The sequence below is a fragment of the Schistocerca americana genome, chromosome 11, assembly GCF_021461395.2.
Source record: "Schistocerca americana isolate TAMUIC-IGC-003095 chromosome 11, iqSchAmer2.1, whole genome shotgun sequence".
Classification (NCBI taxonomy): Eukaryota; Metazoa; Arthropoda; class Insecta; order Orthoptera; family Acrididae; genus Schistocerca; species Schistocerca americana.
This window is the reverse complement of record NC_060129.1, coordinates 84,957,428-84,967,187: the sequence shown is the minus strand read 5'-3', so window position 1 is coordinate 84,967,187 and position 9,760 is coordinate 84,957,428.

Sequence of the window (9,760 nt, the reverse complement as noted above, 5' to 3'; positions counted from 1 at the left end):
TTATTATCATTATTACTATTTCATACATTAACTTTTAGGAGATAGTGTCAAAATTTAAAACTTTATTCCTATTCCTACATCCTTCCCAATTTCTCTACATACACAATGTGGATACTTTTGATCAAACACACCCAAAAACATCGGTTTTTCATATGAGGTACAGTGTGCTGTTACCTACTGCCAGGTACTCCATATCAGTGAACTCTGTAGACATCAGACATCATGAGAGAGCAGAATGGGGCACTCTGCAGAACCCACAGAGTTCGAATTTGGTCAGGTGATTGGATATCACCCGTGTGGAGTTTGCTGGTCTCCCATCGGGCACCTCCCCAGGTGGCGGATAGGGGAATGCTCACCAGATATGGTGGGTACCGGGGAAATAGAATACCCGGGGTGGACCAAAACTAGCAACTGCTGCCTTGTAGTATGATATTGGCTTATCAAAGGCTAAAGGAAGAAAACCTTGAGTAAAACTTACCTGGTCCTCCAGGTTGGGGGTTGTGCAGTGGGCCAGCTCCTCACTCACATAAAAACATAAAAATGCTAAAAAACCTAATAATATGCCTCGGAAAAATTGGAACTTTGGACGACGAACTGGCAATGAGAAACGGAAAATTATGTTTGGATGCTGGAATGTGCAAGGTATTTCCACTAAAATAAATTTACTCCCCGCAGAACTTGACATGTTCAACATGGATGTTGTCGTACTCTCTGAAACATAGAAGAAAGGCCAAGGAGAAGAAGAACTGGATAATTATGTACATATCTGGAGTGGGGTATCAAAAGCAGTAAGAGCCAAAGCAGGAGTATCCATTATGATAAAAAAATCATGGAAAGAAAGAATCACAAATTGGACATTCATCAATCAACGTATAATAACTGTTGAAATGACATTATTTGCTAGGGAAGTTGTGATTATTGGCGTATATGCACCCACGAACGACACAAAAGATAAGGAGAAAGATACATTTTGGGACACCCTCAGGGAGACTATTGAAAAAATCCCAAGAAGAAAGGAACTGATTATCATGGGAGATCTGAATGGAAGGTAGGAATTAGAGAATCTTGTAGAATAGTAGGAAAACATGGAGAGGACGAATATAATGACAATGGAGAACGATTGATTGCAATTTGTGAACAATTTGATCTAAAAATTACCAACACATTTTTCAAACATAAGGACATTCATAAATATACTTGGCAACAGAACACCAAAGAACTTCGTTCTATAATAGATTATATTATCATTAGGCAAACAAGTAGTTTCAAGGCAGTAGATGTCAGATCTTATAGAGGAGCCCAGTGTGGATCAGACCACTATCTAGTTAAAATGAAGTCCTTCTGGCCATGGAAGAATGCAAGGAGTGATACAAGTAACATAAATAAAACGAACCAGACTGAGAAAGATGAAAATTTACCTTTTAATATTGACAGCCTACAAGACGAAAGTATCAGAACACTCTTTGCGGCCAGGATGGAAAAGAAACTGGTTGAATCATTTGAAGGAAGTACAGAGGAAATATATGACTATATAAAAGCTAATGTGAAAATCATAGCAACAGAGGTGTTGGGTAAAAAAGATAGCAACCACAACCGTGCAGCAGAGTGGTGGTCAGAGGAACTAGAGGTCCTCATTAGAGAAAAACGAAATGCATTCCTTCAGTGGTTGAATGATAAATCAGAAGAAACAAGGTCAATGTACAAGGAAAAGAAGAATGAAGTGACGAAAAAAATAAGGATGGCAAAAAATGAAGCATGGGAAAGAACATGTGCCAAGGTGAATAGCAAGTTAGGATTTGGGAGGCAAAAGAAGCATGGTCAGTATTGAAAGGGCTTCGACAGGATACAAAAAGCAAAACTAATCTCCAACTGATAACACAAAAGGAATGGGAAGAGTATTTCCAAAAATTATTAAATGAGGACAGAGAAGAATATCTAGAAGAAGGAACAGGGGAAGATAAAGGACATGAAGATGATGAGATCCATATTTTAGAAAGTGAAGTACTTCAGGCGTTGAGAACAGGAAAGAATGGTAAATCACCGGGACCAGGCAATATCAATCAGGAGTGTCTGAAATATGGTGGTGACAAAATTGTGAAACTGATAACACAGCTCTTCAACAAAATGATACATGGAGATTCAATACCCAATGAAATGAAGCTAGGTTACGTTAATACAATATTTAAGAAAGGGGATCGCAAAATTTGTTCAAACTATCGAGCAATTTGTGTTACAAACACATTAACGAGAATTTTTGCGAAAGTAATTAAAAACAAACTGGAAAAAAATTTTAGAACCCAAGAAGAACAATGTGGATTCACGGCTGGGAGATCATGTGTAGACCATATTTTCACATTACGACAGATTTTGGAGAAACATAGGGAAAAATCAAAAAGTATAGGATTAATTTTCATAGATCTAGATAAAGCGTATGATACTGTTCCAAGAAAATTACTTTGGAGAGCACTACATATGGGAAACATAAACCCTTCCTTGATTAAAATAATACAACAGATGTATAAAGATAACATTTGCCAAGTGAAAGTTGGTAATAAACTTTCACAGAAATTTAGAACAAGCAAAGGCCTTTTACAGGGCTGTCCCATGTCACCATCATTATTTAAAATCTATATAGATATTAGCATTAGAACATGGTCTCGTAAATGTAATAGTATGGGATTAGAAATAAGAGATGGAGTTTACCTACATCATTTATTATTTGCTGATGATCAAGTAGTCGTAGCACAAGATGGGGAGGATGCTAACTATATGTGCAATCAACTAGCAGTAGCATACAAAACTTGGGGTTTGAAGATTAATTACCAAAAAACAGAATACTTGACTAATGATTCAGATGAGCTATACATTGAAGGAAAGAAAATCACAAAAGATAAACACTTTCTGTTATTTGGGATCCATTTTAGAAATCGAGGGAAAATCAGACTCAGAAATCAATAAAAGAATTAGTAGCGGACGGAGGGTCATTGGGATGCTTAACTCTGTCTTATGGAGCAGGAATGTAATGAGCAGAACTAAAAAATTAATATACAAATCCATATTAGAGAGTGTGGTTCTGTATGGAACAGAGACCTGGACAATTAACATGAAGCACATTAAAAAATTATAAGCTCTAGAGATGGACTTTTGGAGAAGATCGGCAGGAATCTCCAGGAAAGAAAAGATCAGGAACACCGAAGTAATAAGGAGAATGGAAATAAAAGAAAGAATATATGATGTAAAGGATAGGAAGAAATTACAGTGGTACGGGCATGTACGACGAATGGAGGAAGCCAGAATACCAAAATTGATACTGGAGTGGGAACCGGAGGGGAGAAGAAGAAGAGGACGACCTGTGACCACCTGGCTCCAAAATGTACAGCACACAATGAGGAGAATGGGCGCAGAGGAAGAGGACACGCAAGATCGAAACACCTGGAGAAATATTTTGAGAGTATAGTTTAAGAACGTTTATTGTTCGTATTGTCATTTCCAGGTAAATTATTATGTTGGAGATAAGCCTCTGTAATGAGGAAAAGCTCAAAATAATAAATAAGATTGGATATCACTTATTTCATATGTCTGTATGCCAGATTTCCACACTCCTAAACGTACTTAGGTCCACTGTTTCCGACGTGATAGTGAAGTGGAAATATGGAGGGACACATACAGCACACAAGAGTACAGGCTGATCTCGTTTGTTGACTTACAGAAACTGCTGACAGTTGAAGCGGGCCGTAATGTGTAACAGGCAGACATCTATACAGACGATCACACAGGAATTCCAGACTTCACGATTATTCACCGCAGGTATTATGATTGTTAGGTGGGAGGTGAGAAAACCTATATTTCACCGTCGAGCACCTGCTCATAAGCCACACATGACGCAGGTAAATTCCAAACGATGCCTCGCCTGTTGTAAGGAGCGAAAACATTGCACAATTGAACAGTGGAAAATTGTTCTGTGGAAAGAAGAATCACAGTACACGATGTGGTGACCTAATGGCAGGATGTGGGTATGGCAAATATCTGGTGAACATCATCTGCCAGTGTGTGTAGTGCCAACAGTAAAATTCAGAGGTGGTTCTGGCGTTATGGTGTCAATGTTTTTCATGGAGGGGGTTTGCAACCCCTTGTTGTTTTGTTTGGCGCTATCACAGCACAGGCCTACATTGATGTTTTAAGCACCTTCTTGCTTCCCACTGTTGAAGACCAATTTGGGGACGGCAATTGCAGCTGTCAACACAATTGAGCACCCGTTCATAATGCACGGCCAACGGCGGAGTGGTTACACGACAGTAACATCCCTGTAATGGACTGGCCTGCACAGATACCTGACCTGAATCCTTTAGAATACCTCTGGGATGTTTTGGAATGCTGACTTCGTGCCAGGCATCACCGACTGACATCGATACTACTCCTCAGTGCAACACCTGTTAAGAATCGGCTGCCATTCCCCAAGAAATGTTCCAGCACCTGATTGAACGTATGCTTGCAAGAATGAAACCTGTCACCATGTATAAGGATGGGCCAACACCATATTCAATTCCAGCATTAATGATGGAGGGCGCCACGAATTTTTAAGCCGTTTTTCAGGCAGCTGTCTGCATACTTTTGATCACATAGTGTATGTCGTCTGTGGTCTCTCTTGTGGTCTTCCAAATATTTATATCCATTTCTGTTTAAGAATGTTTCATGGTCTTTCTTGACTCCTTTTCGATTTATTATGTTATCTTGTGAGAGTCCAACTACTTCTGTACATATGGCCAATTTTGAATTGCTTTTGCTAGTGCTTGCTACCTCAAAGATCTGCCTTGTGAGCCTGTCGATGGTCATCCTGTGATGCCTCCACAAAATTTTATCACTTTTTATCTAAAGCTGTCTTATTGTTTCTGTCTGTCTATAAATCTCTCTAAAGGTACTCCATATCCAAATTCGTTCACAGAAAACTGGTCCAAATATTTTCCTGAGAATTTTTCTTTCTTGCTTCTCCATCGGTCATTTTTGTTTGACCATGAATCACAGTACTTTCTGCAGCAAAGAGTTATTCCAGTAGTAGTTCTAAAATAGATTTTTTGTTATAATGACTCCATATCAGCTGACAAGCTTTTGAGCCAGAAACTCCTGAAGTTAGGTTTGACAATAAGCGAGAATCTCACTTTTGAAAGACTGAAGATTTTGAACAGTGTGATCCCAAGACTTCAGCTGCAAAACATGTGGACAAACGATGGCAGGATAATGGTGAAGAACTAAAATAGGAATGATCAGTCTGCAATGCAGATCAACTGGAGTGTCTGGACTTTAGAAGCTAAAAAATTTGTAAACTCTTATTGCCCTACTTTTGTGTGTTTACTTTCAGGTATTTATTTTGCAAAGAAACAATTCGTTTTACTAATATTATATTTAAAACAGTTTCCCCTCTTATTTTTATCTGTTTGTCTAGGATTATTTTTAGTACTAATTTTCTGCTCAATTCTCCTAATTCCGATACCAATACTATTCATTAATTCACTATAACTTCAATATGCTCACAAGGCTCTGATTCAGATGCTAATTTACAGTCTTATTTCTACTTTAATAATTTATCATCATATTACTGTGGTTACTCATCATTAGGACCAACAATAAGACAGCAGTCTGTCATTCCATTTATCTTGCTTTCAGTATTGTTGTGCATAGATTATTCTAGCTCTGTTCAGGAACTTTCTCTTCCTGTCTTCAGTTGACCATTCACTGACCAGAGCAAAGCATGGTGGCCTTGGCCACAAAACCTCCCTCCTCCTGGAGATATCTCCCACTTTCACTTCAAAGAACCTTGCTCCCCTACCATAATGCAGTCTGGTATGCTTTGTTCTCATAACCTCATTGGCCTAAAGTCACTACTATCTAGTATCTTCATGAGCCTTGTAGCTAAATGCACTAAACTTCATACCGCACACGCAAATGTTCGATCTCTGCCACCTCATCATAACAAAGTCTGTCACATATTTCAAGACATGGACCTACATCTGATACTTCCGTCAGAGATGTGGCTCCAACCAAGTATGTCCACAAGTTCTGTAAATTGAGAACACTACATCTTATTAAGACACAACAGATGTAACTGACAACTGGGTGGAGTAGGGGCATACACATGCTCTGATTTATCACATAATGTACTTACACTCATCCTACAATCATGAAGATAAACAAGAGAAGTATGTTCATAGAGATCACATTCATTAACAGAAAGTTACCAATGTGTGTCCTCTACAAACGTCCTGAAGTACCCAGGTTTGGCTGCTTTTAACTTGCTCTTTGAACTGACATGGGAGCATATAATTACGCTCCACCCAGATCTTCCTCTTTTATCAAAATTCTTACAAGGTGAAGGCTTCTTAAATTTCCTTTCCATGGAACTCACTATAGCAGAAAGCTATTTGTAGATTTATAAATCCTTTTTATACCTGCCACTATTATTGTTGTCATTACTACTGTTACCACCACCACATTAGTGGCAACAGCTGTAATACTACTAGTACTGTCATTATTAACTTTATTAGTTCATAGTCAGTATTACTTACATTGCCACTTCAGACACTAGTATCATTTCAATACTATTTGTCATATTAAAATTGTTGTTTCTTAGGTAACTATGATGCATGTGGGAAACCCTGGTCCAATGCAAAAGAGAACCTTATGGCCCTTGTCAGAATAGGATAAATAAATAAATGTCTTGGGGATTGGATGATCTCTCCTGGATATTTAATGTATCTTGTGACACTTCCTCATACCACGTTATAATGGAGAGATTATCTGTAGGCTTCCTGTCCATTACTGAGTTTCCTCACAGATGATTTGTCGAATAGTTTTCTTTGACATTTTGTGAAGCTTCTCCAGCACAAGTTTGACTTCTATACAGTATCTTAGAATAGAGAGTGTCTACAAAATCCATACACCTCATGTTAATGCTCTGCTCTTTTTTAATTTCGATTTGGATTCCCTTATCTCCTTACCCTATGTCCTTATAACTTTTTCAGAATTATTTCAAACTGGAGTGGATCGTGGATCTCTGGCTGCACACTGTTGCGCATTTCAAATGCTTCTGAAATTTCTCCAATCAGTTTAATGTCTAGTGTTGTACCCATTTATGTCTATTGGATAACTGCCACTGTTTTCCTGTCAATTTTGAATTCCTCTGACATACTGAATCAAGTCTTTTTCCGTCAAATCATAAGCTTTTCTGACACTTGGCCTAAGTTGCCACAGTATTTACACATCGTCATCTATGCAAAATTGACTTTGATTCCCATATCTGTTCTGTACACGATTGCGTTTGCAAAATCGTACCTTATACTCTCCTATTAATAGGACTACTTGTTCATCCAGTTGCCTTCACAGGGCTTTTCAAGGAATTTTGGATGTAACTGGATGCAGTGAAATTCCCTGTAATTATTCAGACTGGTTTTATCTCAGTTTTATGAAGAGGACCAATTAATGCACATTTCCACTCTTCAGTAATTTTTTCACTTTTACAAATGTTTAACATAATTCTGCCAGTTATTTGTGTGAGATTACTGTTGCTCAGTATCCGTATCTCCATACTTGTACTATGATTTTCTGTCTTCTGCACATGACTTGTTATTTTGCTAAGTACTGATTTCCTTCAGTTCCTCAACAGATGAATTTTAATCAGAATTGTTTTGCTTCCAAAACTCATTGTTCTTTCAGAGGCACACCGTCGAGAACTGAGCGAAAGTAATAGATAAAAATTGTTATTTTTATGCTGGTTTCAAGTGATCCAGTTTACACTTTCTTTATTGCCTTGAACATTCTTTTGTATACTTTTAAGAATTCCTGCCATTTTCTGGGGTTTGTTACTATTTAAAGTTTCCAATGCTTTTTCCCTCGCATCTACTAGACCCTGATCATAGGCAATGTTCCACTACCTGTGTTCTCTCTTCCTTTGTGGTAAGCATAATCTGGTATTCAGTATGTCTGCAAGTTTCTTACAATTCATGGTATATGAATGAATAATTTGTTGAAAAATGGATTAATGATGAGTGATTTATTCATGTGTGTTTCTTTCCTGACAGGTTGAAATCTAATGTTTATATGCAAGAGATGTTGAAATGATTAAAAATTCCTCTTTTGTTCTTACACTGAGAATTTTTGTATCCTTACTGGTTATAACAACAGGGTCTATCTGAAACACACGTAAAGCGAAGTTCAGAAAATTCGATTTTTGTAGCTTCTTCGCAGGTTTAAATTGTGTTGTAGTGATTTTGATCTCATTTTCCCAGCTTTGTCTCACCATTTTTATATTCTCTTTTGAACTCCGGTTTTCCAAAATTTTTTGTTGGAACATAAGCATGCTTGACAATGTGGCACCCCAGCAGTCACACATTGAAGCAATTCAGTGGCATGCTTCTAGATTTGCTACTATTAGCTTTGATTAGCACACATATGTAATGGATATGGTTCAGATACTCAAACAGGAATCCTTGGAGGGCAGATAACATTCTCTTTTTGAGTCAATGTTGGGAAAATTTAGGGAACTGGCACTTGAGGCATACTGCAGATGTAAATGTTGATCAGTGTGTATTGTAAAGGAAACATAATGAAAGTTTGTGTGTCTGATTCGTACACTAATATTTGGCTGTAATATAATGCATCAAACTTTGTGTATCCTCCGTAAATGTCAGAGATAGACATAGCTTTGTTTTTCTGTTTACCGTTTTTTCATCTAGTATCTTTTGTTACTTCTGAAATCATCTGTTTGTGTATACTGAAACAGAAAACTATTAATAGGATTTAGTGATTGTAATATTCTAGAAGTCAGAGTTTGGATGTGTACCAATAAATTGTGAGTTTTCACATAACAATGGGAGGAGATCAATTATGTAAGGTTGCAGTCATGGATGGTGAACTTGTAAACATAGACAAATACTTTTTCCTGGTGCACTGTGAATTGTAAAGATAGTGCACGAAATGGAATTAAAATTTATGCATTCCAGATTAATTTTCCCCATAATAGCACGAAGGCAGCAACATGGAAATGATGCTGAGGCACGTTTACTACTGGAAGACTTTATGAAGCACAATGCCAACACCTGAGTTAATAGTCCAAGGTGTCGATCTACCTTTTATTGTGAACTGACATAATGTGGGAAAATATCAGAGCAGTGACAGTAAAGGAACACATTTGCTAAATGAATTGATTTCAATATTGAACACATCTCCAAAGTGAATATCATATGCAAAAACTACTATGCCTGTGTCCCATAGAAAATTATTACACCATGCATATACAACAGAATGAAGCCTAACAAACAAATGCTTAATTTGGGAAGAGAAAATGTGATGCCGGAACCAGTTATGCCAGATTCACTCTTTTTTTATATACCATATGCACTGTCCCTAGCATGATAACTTTTTCCTTAACTGGTATGCTTGCACAATCACCAGACATCAATGAGCCTGAGGGTCCTTTACAGACACCACAAAGACAAGAGAAATTAGGGCTTGTATGGAGGCAACAGACAGTTGCCTTTCCCTCACTCTGCTTGTAAGCGGGAAAGGGAAGGAAATGACTAACAGTGGTGGAACATACCCACCGCCATGCACCGTACAGTGACTTGCATAGTAAGTCTTTGGATTTAGTTTTTTCAGTACTCTACCTTATATTCCCCAATATTAGTTATGTCTTATTCCTGTGAGAAGTTTATGAACCTAACCATCCACTTTCTCTTACGCAAAGTGGACAAAATTAATACCACAACAT